Source organism: Crocuta crocuta, unplaced genomic scaffold (assembly GCF_008692635.1).
Source record: "Crocuta crocuta isolate KB4526 unplaced genomic scaffold, BGI_CrCroc_1.0 scaffold145, whole genome shotgun sequence".
NCBI lineage: Eukaryota > Metazoa > Chordata > Mammalia > Carnivora > Hyaenidae > Crocuta > Crocuta crocuta.
Genome location: NW_027530857.1, coordinates 1041868 through 1059108, shown reverse-complemented (window position 1 = coordinate 1059108; position 17241 = coordinate 1041868).

Genomic DNA, 17241 nt, shown 5'->3' with positions numbered 1-17241 from the left:
TCTTGAACTAAAATATTAATGTAGATTTACTAACAGTCTTGTTCTACCATGATATTATGGCAGAAATATTTAACCATGCTCCCGAATGTAATAGGAATGCTTCTAAAGTTTTCTCATTAAACATGATGCCATAGCTTTCTGAACATCCCTTCTAATCCTAATTTGTACAAAACATTACTGTAAACATGCTGACCTGCATTAACAAACAGCTTTAGAAAACTACTGTATGGCTTTTTCCTTTAACCTATAAATTGGGTGGATTTGATTAATAAATTTGGTGAGGGGGGATATTAACTAGACTTCCATTCCTAGTAGAAATCTTATTTTACTTTTTTCTCCTTTCTTTTAAAACCTCTATATTTTGTGGCTGGTATTTTATTTAGGATTTCTGCATCTATCCCTAAGTAATACAATATAATAATTTTATTTTATGCATTGTCCTTAATCAATAATGTTATAAAATGTGTAATAACCTAAAAACAATAAGCTGGATATTTTTTCACTCTTCTTCCCTTTTCCAAGACAGGAAATATCTGTTTCTTTAAAAATTCACCTATAAAACTTCCTGGGCCAGATCTCTTTCATGGGGAAGATTTTTAACTCTAAATTAATTTTCTTGCCATTTTTGAATGGTTTCATTTTCATTTTTCTATTTCTCCTTGAGTTTGTTTCGATATTTGTTTCACTTATAAATGTCCACTTATCCAGATTTTCAAATTTGTTCATGTATTACATACTCATAGTACTTTCTTCTGATCTGTATATTCTCTTTTCTACTCTAATTTGTATATTCTCTTTTCTAGTCTCTTTTCAACCAGGAAACGCAATTTCAGACGAGGCTTTTTTTTGAGGTCAGCATTTCCATCCAGAAAACTATTATTTCATCAAATATACATAGATTTGGAGGGGTCCCAAAAACCCAGCTAATACAACCACCTAAGCCCAGAAATCAAAATCAGAGTTAGTTTAAGTAGAGTTTAAATTTTTTAATGAAAAATACTTTTATATTATCGTTGTTGGTCTTTGGTTACATCATAATCTATATGTTATCTATTTGCAAAATATTTGCCTAATATTTATAGCAATATAACCTTTATAGGTAAACATATTTCAATAAGGTATTCTTTTTATAGGAAAAACCACTGGAAATATGTGATAATTTTCTCTCCCAATATCATGAAGAAATAACCAAACACCACCTTTATCTGGAGGAAGCTTATGGTAATTCTAGAGTAAAGGAAAGCAACAGCCTTTGGAAAAGCAATATGGAAAACCTAAGCCTGTAGTACAATGCAGAGAAAAGTCACCAGTAATTTGTTTTAAAATGGGAGAAAAACAAGGTACCTTTTCTACAAAATTAAACAGAGCACTTCAAATTGGAATTATTTAGCTGACTTGTTTTATAGAAACATTTCCTGAAGAGAGAACTCACAGACAGACAGTGGCTTCTAAAGAAATTCTGTTAGGGGTTCAGAGGATAGATGGCTTAGATCAAAAAGTACTTTTTAAAACTACACATAATTCCCTACTCTTAAAGACTTAAAATGCAAATAAACATAAAATATGTTTGACTAATTTAGCAATAAAGAAATCTGTTCAATTTCTCCAACCCACTTTTTGGAGAGTATTTAATCACAGACTCTTTTCTTCCCACATGGCATCTATTTTGGGACATAGAATATGCTTTGGAAAACACTCCTGTGGCAGCATTTAATAAGAATGAAAATTTAGGAGGGAAAATAGAAAATACACCTAAAAACCAGTGTGATAATTTATAGATAGGTTCAGAATTCATACACATAATATAACTAAAGTCCAAAGCACTAGCCCTTAAGACTAACTAAGTTAATAGAATTCTCATTCAAAAAAACACAGTTAAAATTCTTACCCATCTGCATTTCCAACTGCTTCCCCGAAACACAGTGTAGCTAAGGCCCTATCCATGTAAGAGAAGAATCATACAAGCTTTTTTCTCTCCTCACAGACACACACACACACACAATTTGGGGTAGGGTAGGTATGAGGAGTGTACCATTACTCTTCTTTTAGAACACAAAAAGGCAATAGTATTAAGCAATCCCTAACACTGACCACATTTAGGTACCCATTAATACAACCAAATTCCTGTATTAGGCCTGTCTATGTGACTCTCCTTTTTTTATTGAATTTACTCTGAGAACTAACTAAATAGACTTTTATTTATTTAAGTACTGCTGGAGATATGAGGAAAAAAGGAAAAACCACACTCTTGCCAGGATCTAGGGAATGCTGACCTGTCTGAATGTCTCTTTCCTTTCTCTTGATCATCTATCTTTACACTCCAGAGGACCAAAAGTAACTGAATAAACATTATCTTGTCCTTGGCCTTCACCAAGCAAAATTGTTTATATCAGAGACCATTTCCCTTTAGAGCCTGAGATCATTATTTTAAAGTAAATTGTCAAATGCTCCACAGTTGATCTCAGTTCAGTTCTGCCATTTGCTGCTCTATGAACCAAGTCCAGGGCATGACATTAAGCCTGTGACTACATAACATGAGAAAAATGTTTTTAGGCAGAATAAAATATCATGTACAGTTCCTGGCAGTGAATCTTACAATTGAAATATCCTTGTCCAAGCAAACACTTCAAGACACTGTTTCAGAAATATGACAATCATGCCTACCACACATACTGTTGTAAGAACTTAATGAGATAATGGAGAGAAAGAGCATGATGCTGTAACATGTACAGATTTTCAATAAACATTATTTGAATCAGAATTTATTGGAATGTATTGTGATACATCATGAAGGAGGGTAAAATTTAACCAAATTAGGCAGCATCCATTTCAGGAAGTATTTTGGCCATGAAAGGGAGAATATGTGACCCCAAGATATGCTTCTCTGGCATGTGGATTATTCTGAACTGATGGCAGTTAAGACCAAGCAGACTCCAAAAAAAAAAAGAAAGAAAGAAAGAAAGATAGATAAAAAGACCCTTTACTTCCCTTTTAACTACCTAAAATAATTTAGATAGGGGGTCTGGCTCAGAGAGAGAGCCCTTACCAGAGATAACTTTAAACTAAGTTATCTGTATGGCAGGGCAAACTTCTAATTACCAAACTCTGCTCTTCTTATTCTCCTGTGAATTATCCCCCTCTCCTTTGTAGCCCTAGACCACTATCCCATTCCTTGACTCAGGAGGGCACATAAGCCTCAACTGCCCAACTTGTCTATGGATCTCATATCCATACATACATAATTAACTTTTTTCCTTCTGTCAATGTATCTTATATCAATCTACCAGCCACAGAATTTAGAAAGGTGGAGGACAATTTTCTCCTCCCCAACAGCCATGCTGGCTGCTTGTTTTCTCCTTTAACCACCAAACAGACCTTCAAAATATCTGAATGGCAGAATAAAAAAGGTTGGCCCAGCACAGTCTCCATGGAGTCTTTTGTTCTGAACTGCTCTACCCAGCTCTTTCTCTCACCTGATAACACCCTGTTTCTGACACTTCAGTTGCCAAGAGGCAGCTCACTTCATTTTTATCCTCTTAAAAATCTCAATATTTATGAAGCTCTGCTCAAATTACATGCCCTTGTTTACTCTTCTCATTTCCCCTAGTGGCCAGAATGAATCTGGCCTCCCTGCCCTAAACCTCATCTTCCTTTGAAGACAGTTTCCACTAGGCTTTTCAGGCACTGAAGGGGGTTTAAGTATGTGGTGACTGTCTTGCCCAAAGTTACAGGTCTTTTCTGCAGCAAACTTGAGATTGAGAATCAAAACCAACCTAGTTTCCTATGCTAACCAATTCTGAGACAAAGCATATTTTCCTGTCCCTGTATGAAGCAATTCTGAGACCAAAGATTCTTTCCAATTTCCTAAGTGTCCTAATTTCTTAAACAATTTCCTATTTCTAGTTTTCTAAATAATAATGGGGCGCCAGCAAAAATAACAGCTCTTTGGTCTAGGATATACTTAGTCCTGGGTGATCAGACTGTATAACTAAAATAGTTAACTTGTCAGAAAGAACAGCTCACACATTAATGCTTACTTCAAGGCCCTTACTTTACAGTGCCCACCATAAATGTCTAAATTCTGTCCAGTTTCAAGTGGTGAAAGTACCCAGCCCAGGTCCCCAAAACCCTAATAAATATCCTTCCCTGACTTGCTCCTACTGAAATATTACTAAGACACAGTCTTATACTGTGTTCCCCTTATTACAGTAAGTCTAATAAACTTAGTACTGGTTGATCAATAGTTTTTCTGGTGGCTTTTCCATAGCCAAGAAACACAAAGCGATTCCCAATTCAGTGTTTATCTTTTCTACTACCCTAATTCTTTATCATATATTCTTTTCTATTCAAAGATAAAAGTTTCTCTTTAAAACGCAAACCTTATGTGTTGCTGTTAACATATAACCTAAGTCTACTTACATATAATATATGCTTCAGTGAATGACACATGGCACAGGTTTTATTAATAACAGCACTAACAACAATAGCAGGTATCTTTTATGTGTCTTCCAAGTTCCAGACACTTTATATGCATTATCTCATTTATTCCTAACATCCTGTCAGCAAGGCAAGTTATTTTCCCCATTTTACGTGATAGAATGGAGTTTCAAAGACATGATATAACTATCTTAAGCCCACATAGCTAGTAGGTACTGGAGCTTGGGTTCAAATCCATACAACCAGCTCCCAGAGCCCAGGTTCTTCAATGGGATGTACTGTTGAAACTTTTAGAATAGCTCTGATTTCAAAAGCCACTCCTTTTCTACTACATAAAAATATCATAAGGGGGTAAAACTATCAGGAAATACATAGAATTTCTAGATAATATTTGCTGTATAAGGATTAGGTGGAGGCTTGTTAGTGAGGGAACAACAAAGGCAAGAATGCCTATGTTGGCCAGCTGAGGACTAAAACATGTATAATAACCCTCTTGTTTCCTTACCCTCATATTATTTTAAATTTGTTTAAAAAATAATTGTCATAAACTATCATGAGCTAGGAATTTTGATAGACACTAAAGATTCAAACTAGAATAACACACCAAACAATAAGAAACCTTAAATTATATGAAGAATGAAGCCATAGATTAAGATGTACTACAAAAGATAGTGGGAAAATTGAGTTGTGAACCACTTGCTGTAGCAGCACAAAGAAGACCCCAGATAGTCCTCACCCGGAGGTTCTAGAACAAATAAGACTTCTACAGAGAGAGAAGGGAACAGGCATTTCAGAAAAGACAACAGCCTATCCAAAGGTACAAACATTGGTAGCAGGCAATACAAGTGGTATATTGAGAAAGGCAAGAAGGTGGAGCTAATCTTCATCCTTTGAGGATTGATGTGATTTTGTTTTAGAACTTGTCAAAGACCTTTCAAAGCCAAGTCTGATGAACAAAATAATAGATAAAATCTTGGTAAAACCATTTGGGCCTCTGGATCACGAACTTCATCTGAGGGAATGTCTAAGTAGAATTAACAGATTTGAACAACACTACAAATTACTTAAGGGTGTAAAGCTCTCTTCAATGCATACATTTTGGTAAATCTGAAAATTAATCTTAATTTCTATCAATCCAGAGTTCCTATTTATTATTTAACAAAAGAACTAGTGATTTATGAAGAGCAGAAGTTAATAAAATCCTGACTTCAAATTATGTTTGACATTATTGGCCCAATTACTATGAAGAGATAATTCTGTGTCATTGGATTAGACAATTGGAAACTGTTAGAAATAAGAGCACATTTTTTTTCTTTTGGTCTCAACCTTCCTACCTGTGGCTTATAGGTAAAGAAATAAAATGTTTTCAACTTTTTCCAGGATCATTTATAAGGTTTTATCTCATGCCATATTTTTAGTGATTTGATCAGATCTTGCCATAAGAATAAGTACATTACTGTCAAAAGCTTGCCAAAAAGCCAAATTACTCTTGGTCTTCTGATTATCAAACAACTGAATGCTTATGGTAGTAGGTGTGGAAAATACTGGAAAACCCAAAGAAAAAAATAATAAAAATTAGCCATGACTCTTACCACAGTCATTATTTTAAGTAAATGTCTCTCCTGGTCATTTTTCTATCATTTTTTTAATTATAATCATTACAGAGATGTTTGGTATCATAATCATTTTTGCTTAACCATATATTATGAATATTGACCACTAGAAAATCACGTTCAATCTTTTCCAAGTCAGAAAGCCAAAGAAAAAAGTAATCAATTTGGCACAGAGTATCATTTCTTTTTTCTCAGTACTGAGGCATAATCAACATAGCTTCATGAACCATGATGTCCCGCTTGGCAAACACTCACTGTGAGGACAGCTTACTTGGCAAGACACGCCACAGACTTAAGATAACTAACTCCAAATGGATACTTTGTGTTATTCTGTAAAAAACAAACGATTTTTACCTTTAAAGGTATGTAGCGCTAACCTCTTCCACACTGCCTCTCACTGGGACACCATCCTGTACAATGGTCACAAAGACCACTAGCTCTAGCTCATGTTTGGCCTTTGTTTAGGCAAGGCCTGCTTTGTTGCTGATAGGTAATTTTCCCTATTCCCTATTCTGTTTCATACCACAGGAATGAAAAAAGAAATGCAAACAGATATTAAAGCATTTAATAGGAAAAAATGATTTTCCATGGAATTAGGCAACATTTGAAGAATTTTCAAGAAGGAAAAAAATCAGGAATTAAGTTTGAACTCACTGAACAGAAAAATGAATTAAGGCACTCAGTGAAGTGCATCGATGTCAAATCATGGTTTCTGCTAGAAGATATGGAAGACACTGGGCGACCCAAATAAAAAAACCATGGCTCTTGCAGCTAGGATTTTGGCCAATGTCCCTCCTAATCTGAGATGTCTGAGTTCTACCCAACTATCACACAGGATAGAATTCATTTTCCATGACTGTGGATTTTCCCACTGACAATTACAACCTTAGGTAGAGGACAAAATTAACTTAGTGTATCACAACTAGTATTTTAAACCTTGAAAAGAATAAAATAGGCATGTAGGAGGGCACTTGTTGGGATGTGCACTGGGTGTTATATGGAAACCCACTGACAAACTAGATTTAAAAATTCATAACAATTTTCAAAAAAAAAGAAAGAAAATGTATGAGTGAATTGCACAATGTAAGAGTCAATATAATTTCTGAAACATTGAATGCCAGCATGTGGGTAGGTCAAGAGTAGGTCTGATTTTAAATGTTCAAAAGTCCCAGCTCAGAGCACACCTTTCCAAGTGCCATCCTATTGATGGGCTTACAATGGATTGCATTTAATTGGGAGATACTGATTTCACCAGCCCTCACGGTAGCCAGCCAGGGCAGAAATTTGCAGGGAATGCCCAGACCAGTTCCCTGAAGCGGTGAAACATTATCTGGGGTTCTCAGAAGACACCCTGAGTCCAACTAATCTTTGACAAAGCAGGAAAGAGTATCCAACGGAAAAAAGACAGCCTCTTTAACAGATGGTGCTGGGAGAACTGGACAGCAACATGAAGAATGCAACTAGATCATTTTCTCACACCATACACAAAAATAAACTCAAAACGGATAAAGGACCTGAACGTGAGACAGGAAACCATCAAAATCCTAGAGGAGAAAGCAGGAAACAACCTCCTTGACCTCCACCGCAGCAATTTCTTACTTGACACATGCCCAAAGGCAAGGGAATCAAGAGCAAAAATAAATTATTGGGACCTCATCAAGATTAAAAGCTTCTGCATGGCAAAGGAAACAATCCACAAAACTAATAGGCAACCGATGGAATGGGAAAAGATAGTTGCAATGACATATCAGATAAAGGGCTAGGATACAAAATCTGTAAGGAACTCACCAAACTCCACACCTGAAAAACATTCCAGTAAAGAAATGGGCAGAAGACATGAAAAGACACTTCTCCAAAGAGGACATCCAGATGGCCAACAAATGCATGAAACGATGCTTNTACCATATGTTTGCATGTATAGGAGGATTAGGAGGAACTTAACGGAGGACCGTGGGGGAGAAGAAGGGGAAAAATAGTGGGGGAGAGGAAGGGAGGCAAACCGTGAGAGACTCTTGAATGCCAAGAACAGACCCAGGGCTGATGGGGGTTAGGGGGAGGGGAAGGGGGGTGATGGGCATGGAGGAGGGCACTTGTGGGGATGAGCATTGGGTGTTATACGGAAACCAACTTGACAATAAACTATTTTTTTAAAAAATACTTTCAGTAGCGAAAAGAGACAGAGAGAGAGAGAAAAGAGAACTTCTGTTTTAAATTAAAATGAGAACTGGATTTCTGAGGGCATGTGCACATTAATTTTAAAAGGTCTTGACTTCTTTATCAGGTGGCATTATTGAAGCCACTGACCTGTTTTAAAAAGGAAAGGGAGAGAAATAATACACATTTGGGTGCTTTGGAATTAACAGATTGGTTTGATAGCCTAAGCATGCTGCATTCATTTACTTTGGTTCTGCTAAATGGCTAGATAAAACTAAATAGAGTGAGCAATTTAGTAATCTCAGCTCCTTAGCTACCATATATATGTAAATGTATTATCACATTAGACAAATATTTCTAATCATGCCTATGTGCCTGATATCGTACAGGTGATGAAAACGGTTGTGCTGATTTCCCAGAGAAAGTTGAATTTGGAAGCCAGGTGGTGGTATTAAAATGTTTGCCTCTAAAATACAAAATAAAAATAAAAAGAAGAAGAAGAAGAAGACACCCTGAGTGCAAAAAGGATTGTTGGTCATGTAGCAGTCCTTGTGGTCAGCATGCACAATAAAGGCCACCCAGAACATGCTGTTCACCCCACAAGGTCCTGGCTCTGGCCAAGATGTCCATCTGGACATCTAGTTCTGCAACCAGCTGAGATCACACTGCTGCCATTGTGAACAGGGAGCCCTGAAGGAGTTAATTTTCTAGGCTCCCAAGAAAAACGTGCCTCAAAATAAGGTAGTCATGCAATTGGGGCAGGATGTCCACACAGGTCCAGGAAAGATCCCCAATTCTCTGCATTTATATATAGTAAGCCTATCTATCCTTCTGTAATAGATACAAGCTTTAGTGACATCCAAGCCAGCTGCAAAGTGACTGCTTTAAACAATCACATGGGTCATGTGCAAATTGAGTTTGATCTGTATTTGGGGAAACTTATTATAAAAATTCTATGATAAAATTCAAAATTCATTCACATTATCACAAGAAATTTCATCCTTGCCTACACTAATGAAATAGGAAAAATTTTGGACTCTTTACATAAAATATCAAATGTTATACATTTTTGAATGTTGTAAAAATGGCTTTAAATTTTATATCACCTACTCCTACTTGTGCAACATAATTCTCATAAGAATGCAAAAAGAATTCTAAAGAACTCAGAAAGATCACCATTAAATAGGTTTAATCAAAAGTTTCATTAGCCTTTTCAACTGATGTGATGCAAGCTCTAATTTATCATTAAAATGTTTGAGCAGAAATTATTTGGAAATTCATATAAATTCACTAGTACTTTTGGTTTTGTTTTTCCAACATAATAACATACGATATAAAGGAAATGCAATGAATGTTTTAAACCAAACCCCATCAAAATCAAATTACTTAAAATATGTAAAATATATAAAATTATATATATGTATATATTTGTATGTAATGTGATTTTTTTTTAGAAAGTCATATCACCTAACAAAAGAATAATTGGAGTAATTCACTGCTGTCCAGCCTCTGCTATTCTTTTTACCATGTTGAATATGGGTGCTGGTTGACAAGGCTCACCATATATCATTGATAATATATATAGGTGCTGCACAGGGAAAGAATTAAACTGAAAGGGGCTAGTCTTTCACAAAGAATTGCAAATGAGCACTGTTACCATCCATCAATGCAATGGTATAAATGGTTTTTGTAGCTTGTTCAGAATGACCTTTTACAACAAAGTTTTTATGACGGTTAATTTTACATGCCAACTTGACGGGGCAAATGGATGTCCAGAGAACAGGTAAAACATTATTTCTGGGCATGTCTGTGGGTGATTCCAGAAGATATTAACACTTGAATCTATAAACTAGGTCAAGAAGAACATCCTCACCAATGTGAGTGAAACATCACCTCCTCTGTTAATGGCCTGAACAGAAGTAAAAAGATGGAAAGGGCACCTGGGTGGCTCAGTTGGTTGTCTGACTTTGGCTCAGGTCATGATCTTGCAGTTTGTGAGTTCAAGCCCCACATCGGGCTCTGTGCTAACAGCTCAGGGTCTGCTTCAGATTCTGTGTCTCCCTCTGTCTCTGCCCCTCCCCTGCTTGCTTGCTCGCTTGTGCGTGCACGCGCTCTCTCTCTCTCTCTCAAAAATAATAACCATTTAAAAAATTGATAAAAAATAAGATTAAAAAAAAAAGATGGAAAGAGATCTAATTCACTTTTCTCCACTTAAGCTGGGACATCCATCTTTTCTTGCTCTCTGACATCAGGGCTCCTGATTCTAGAGCCTTCAGACTCAGACCTGAACCTGGTCCTCTCAGCTGTCAGGCCTTCAAGTACTGGCTAGATACCTATCACTGGTTCTTCTGAGCCTCCAGTTTACAGATGGCAGACTGTGGGGCTTCTCACCTCTATAATTCATGAGCTAATCCCTTATAATAAATATGTTTCTATACATCTATTTATGTGATATTGGTTCTTTTTCTCTGGAGAACCCTAATAAAGTTCTCTGATGGATGTTGCTCACCTGTTGGACCCACGAGAGCAGCAGACAAGGCAGAGTTGACTATAGTCAGAGTATCTACAATAGTTGGGGACTTCCTTCACTAGAGACCTCATGAATAAGATAAAAAGTGTTCATTAAGAAAAGCAGTCTTCACCACCTCTGAATAATCCTTATGGCTGGATTCTCTGAATATCCATAAACCATTTACTTACAGGAGCAGGCTCTGATATGACCCACCTTCATTCCCTTTTTTTTTTTTTTACAGGACCCCCTCATCCTCTTCTGTATCCCACATCAGTCTCAGGTTATGTCTTAGTCACAAGATTTGGGACCTCCTTATTTGACAACCTGCTTGATGTGTTCATGCAATAGCTTAGAGCTCAGTGTGGGCAAACAGACTGATCCTAGGCCTGGGTTTTAAAATAAGGTTTTTCCATGTGTAAGACTGCATATGACTAAGACAGAGCAAAGGGCCTCCCAGCCAGAGACTGGGAGCCACTGTATGCTCTTCCCTTGACATATAAAAATGACAGGTTTTCCTCTACATATAAGCATAACCCAAGGCCCTGCTAAGAACTGCTTTGTGGTCTGTCTGAGAAACGAGACTGTGTGGGCACAAGTGAGCAAGATCTACAAAGGTTATTTGAAAAGGCTATGATAACATACATTTGAAAGAGCCCATAGCACATGGCATGGGTCCACAAAGCTACTGCAGTGTTATGTCAGGGGGTAAGACACTGGAGATGTAACAAGAAGCCACACTATTTGTGCAGAGAAGCAGGACATTGAAGTTCCCATTGCTGATTGAGATTTTAACATTTATAATACATGACATGAGTTCTGTTGGGACAACCTTCCTGTTCTGTACCAAGACTGCATTGATTCATGTGTACAGAGACCTATTCTCTCCCACACACACTCTGCAAAGTGGACACCTGCCATTTTACTTATGGCCAGGGAGTGGCCTCCCTCTCATGGTACATACATGTCCTTTGTCATGTTCTGTGTATTCAGACCATAATCTCCAGGAGAAAGAGCTGTTTCACCTACTTCCCAGACAGCCCAACGGCTAACAGGTGCACAATAAACACATATGAATAAACAAATTAATGGAGGATGTATTTATCCATTCTAGTACAAAGAGTAACTCCCTCCCCCAACCACCAACATTTGGCAGAAACAGGAGAACTTTTAACGAATTCCTGTGAAGAAGCACCAATCTGCCATAGTGCTAGCAGTGTTTGTAACTTGAACCACTCACATTACATTGTAGGCATCACCACACAAACTGTTATTTCCGCGGGTAGCAAATAACAGAAAGTGAGGAGACAAGTTCTGTCCTTTACTTCACCTTGACCACAAACTCACAACTCACAATCTCCCTTCTCTCTTTCACCCAGGATAATTCTGGGTAAACAACTATACACCAGGTAAGAAAAACAGCCAGTATTATTTGGAAACTTTGGGCCTCGATGTTTCTTGACCAAGACAACTACATCATAAGCTTACTGAAGACTTCCTTTTTTTTAATCTGTGTTTTAATGGCTTCTATTTTTTTTTATTTCTCCCCCCACTCCGTTAGTATCTAATACAATACAGATAAAGAGAGAACACTCAGAATATATGGACTCATATACTACATGTCCACAAAAAGTACGGGAACCAAATCTCAGTTCAATCGCCACGGAATTCAAGAAGGCTGTCCTCGCACTGTGACAAGTGAAGAAAGGCAGCCCCCAGGCCCCTAGGGGGCCCTCAGACTGAAGATGCCTCAAAGCAAACTCCCCAAACCCTCTCTTAAATGGTAATGCCTTTTAAAGGAGATAAAAGTTACCCCCTCCCCCTCTGTTCTTTATACCTTTTCACAGTATTTTGGAAACGGCACAGGAAGTTACTGAAAAGCCATTTGCAGCATCACTGAGCCACTAATGGCAGCCCACTCCCAGCAGGCTTATTTGTAAAAATACGACTTTGCATTTAACCTGGTGAGCTGCATGCTTCTAATAACATGCGGCAGTCCAGAGCCGATTTTGAATATACCCCAGTTTCCAAGTGGATCATGGAACTAAATCATCTCTATTCCAGCCTGCTCATTTTGAACCGACTCATTTTACAGTGTGGTTGGCATAGCCTTTCCAGTTAAGGATGATTGCTCAAAGCACTTAGGGCAATGTTGTCTTAGCACGGCTTCTAGAGTGAGGCAGTTGACACAAATTGCATCGTATGCTGCTTGAGATTTAATGTTGTTACTGCCAGGAGAATATTTTTGCAAAGGTTACTGATGTATAACAAAATAAAACATGCACCAACACCAAACCCTCAATCAGCTTTCCTCTTTACTCTGAGATTCCAATTATATCACTGTTCTTAAATGGAGGCTATTAACCAAGAAGACAGTCAACAAAATCTGTATTTCTTAATTGATATCAAAAGCTTTTGGTGTAATAACCACGTGACAGAAAATACTGTCCATTGTACAAATCCTTTGTTTCCCAAATAAATTCAACTGATGCTTCTAAGATTTCATACCAAAACTGATACGTGTTTACTTTATCCTTCTTACTCTATATTAAACCTTGCAACAACTCGTTTATTCTCTCTCTAGTCTGTATTGATGGAAAAGAAGGAGAATGTAAGAAAGAAAGTCACTAGAATTATATGGAGGACAGACCAGGTACACTGTAAAATGATCTCTAAGTAACAGAACATTCTGCTTTCATTTCCTGGAAGCATATTGTGCTGGAGGTCATAAACTTTAAAACTGCCCAATTAGATTTTATACCAAGCAATACAATTTAGCCTTCCATGGACCCATGAACTCTGGCTCCCCATGAATTAAATGGGCCCACAAATCACTACATACAAGATAACTTGCACAGTGTGTATATACGCCTATTAATTACTTCTCCAATGCTAATACAATTAAGAACTGGCCCTAATATGTTGGGTCCTTATTTTAATTGTTCTACATCCTGTAAGAACTTCAAAGAAAGCTTCTTCTGCGCTTACCTGACTTCAAGATCAGAATTTTCCATTTCTCTGATTTCCATTTTAATTGGCCTGCTCTTAACAAGTCTAATTTTAGATTTAGCTATAGTTAGGCGTGGCTTTGGTCAGAGATACTTTTTCTCTTCTAGAAAGTTCTACCTATTCACTAGTTGTCTCAGTGGGTACATGGGAAGGATAGAAATAAAAACAGAGACAACTGAGAATAAATAGATTGCATTTGTTCTCATAAATTATCAGCATTGGTATGTTGGTTGCCCATCATCTATAGCCATTTAATTGCACTGTAAGATATGACATAATAGTCTTCCAAAACTAGTTAGTGGACCAGGAAGGCAATGCCCCAAACATCTTAGATCTTTCTTCGAGGTCTGGGGTCATCAAAATTATCATGTCTTCCATGTACCATGGCCATCCTTCAGGTAAGGGATGAATGTCAGGGAATCCACAAAAAGAAATATATGCCACAGGGAGCCTGGGTGGCTCAGTCAGTTATATGCCCATCTCTTGACATCAGTTTAGGTCATGATCTCACAGTCCATGAGTTCAAGTCTCACGGTGGACTCTACACTGATAGCCCAGAGCCTGCTTGGGATTCTCGCTCACTTTCTCTCTCTCTCTGCCTCCCTCCCTCCCTCCCCTCAAAATAAATGAGCATTAAAACAAATTTTAAAAAAGAAAAATATGCCACTAGAAAAGGAAATTTTCTCATCTCCAAACCATTTACTTGCTTTGAAAGAAAAGCCTCTGAAACTTCCAGATGAGTGGGCTTAAATGGGTCAGCAGGAATGTTCTGTTGAGCTATAACCTCTCTGAAGTTGGAAAACTATTCAATTTAACCTAAACCACTGAAGCTTCTAAAGTAACCTAGGCATACAAATACTCCTCTGGGAAGGGAAGTGTTTCTAATTCAAATCGCAGCCTTGAAAAGAATATTTAAAAATGTAAGAGAAAAAAACTGACAATTGGGGAATAAATCCACAAAACTGTTTATGAGATTATTATTTTGTTATTAAATAAATAAGAGTAATTCTGGGACCATTCTGATATTTTCTTTAAATATTGTTTTCAAATCTTTCAAGATAACATTTTGAAACATTTTTAAAAGAGAAAAAAAAATGTAGAGGGGGTGAAATATGTGTGTGTGATTATATGAAACCAGAAACTCAACCTGAATATTCAAGGTGATCCAGTGAGGCTTAAAGGAAAGGAATAAATACATACCTTTCCAAGTCGGTGAACTTGAAAACACTATACCACATGAAAGAAGTCAGTCACAGGCGACAAACTTTGAGGTAACTCCTTTTGTAGGGAAGTCTGGGACAAAGGCATAGGGCTGGAAAGTGGACCAGCGTTGCAGGGGCTGGAGTGGGTGGTGTGGTGACGAGGAGGAGTGACTGTGAACGGGAAAAGGGCTTCCTCTCAGCGTGATGAAAACATTCTAATTATGCACAACTCTGCAAATCCACTACGCCACTGAAGGCACACTTAAAATGGGCAAACGGCACAGTGATGCTGTGACATAAGAAACGACACGCAAAATTCAGCATGCTACTGTCCACATACAGAAGGATGAAAATCACCTTTTGTCGGGACTCTGGATAGTAAAGGCCAATGAATTTTCTTTTAAAACATTCCTAGATTAGTCACACAGATCAGAATTACCAACATTAAGAATGTGTTTTGTTTTGTTTTTAGAAGAGGTGAACATCTTACGCACCGTCTCAGGAAAGGTGAAGTTGAAGAGTGAGAACAATCACATCTATTGTGAGGGCAAATTCCTCCATGTTCTATGGAGAAGGGCTATAGATCCAATGACACAAAGGGAGAAGGGCTACTCAGCACCTACATTAGACAGATTATCCACTGGATCCATCCATCCACTCCGATGGACCAAACCACTAAACTACTGCTCGCCTCTCTGGCTGGCTCTATGATCCCCAATACCAATTTGTTTATAGATCCTCAGACACTTCCAGTGTACACCCACAACCCAACAACTATCGTGTGGATATCCCCCCCAGCTCACTGTGTTTATTTTTATTTTTGTTAATAGTTTATTTATTTAGAGAGAGAGCAGAAGAGGGGCAGAGACAGGGAGAGAGTGAGAATCCCAAGCAGGCTCTACACAGTGCAGAGCCCAATTTTGGACTCAAACTCACGAACTCCAAGATCACGACCCGAGCCCAAATCAAGAGTCAGATGCTCAACCGACCGAGCCATCCAGGCACTCCTCTGTCAAAACAGAGATTTACAATTCAATATACAACTGAAATAAAGCTCAAGAAATCTAAGTGACCAATTTTTCAATTATGGCCAAAAACAGTCTCTAAAACCACAAAACAAAATTAAATAAAACCCTAGTGAACAGAGCAAAAAGCTGGTTTTACCAGCTGGCCCCCAACACAACGTAGGCCATAAGTGACAAGAAACAACTCACAGAAACCAGTTTCGTTCCTCCTGACAAATTCTGCAGGCATCATCTATTTCATTTACAAGCTAAGGAAGCCAGGTCACAGAGGGTCTGAGCAATGAATTCACAGTTTCATGAAACTAAAAATTAAGGCTCCTATCTCAACCTTATTTAACAAGAAGATAATTTTTAAAAGCATTTAGGTCATGTCTACATGTTTACCATACTTTAATTCTTGGGGTGAATTTATATAAATCCAACAGTGGATTTAAAAATAGATGCAGAGACAGATGAGATGGATAGATGATAGAGAGATAGACAGACAGATGAAAGATAAAGACAGACAGACAGACAAACAGACTTGGAAAAAAATGTAGATTCAGGGTGAAATGCAAGATCAGTTGAAAGTCAACCATCCAAAGCCAGGGCTGCTCATGCCTCTGACTCTTGGGGAGAAGAGACATGTGTCAAAGACCGTACATGTCAAATATACTAGGGCCCATCAAACCTCTCTTAGCAATCAGGGAATATTCACCAGTGACTTAGACTAAGTCACTTGTCTGGTGATCCTGGCAGCAAATGTCAGAAAATGTTGCCCTTCACTTTATCTGTCACTGACACTTGACCAGAGTACTTTTCTTTCTTCACCAGCGAAAAGAGAAAGTAAACTCAGTGGAGGAGGTATGGCTGTCAGGGTGATGATGGGAAACACACACACATTTTGAAAATGGATTGTCTCCACTGAGTCCATACTGTTCAAAACATTTGGGACAGTTTATTATTACCCTAGCATGACTCACAGAGAGCTCACTCCTTCTGCTGGCACAGAAACAAGAGGAAAGCCTAAGACACCGCATCCAGGGAAGATACTTCTGGCACTGCCCACGCAGGGGCCTCACTGATGTCTGGAAGAGCATCCCTTCATGTCTTTGGCCTGAAAGATGCAACTAGCAAGCTTTTTGGAGAGGAACAAGAATGGGAGTTTTGATCGTCACTGAGCTGGGTTCATTGATGCAGATGTCCCCATGGTACAGAGTGGGGACAGAATAGAGATTCCATTCCACTCCAATGCAGTCTTTGGGAATTTGGGAAGATGGGAAAAATATGTAGAGAATAGTCTACATACTGGA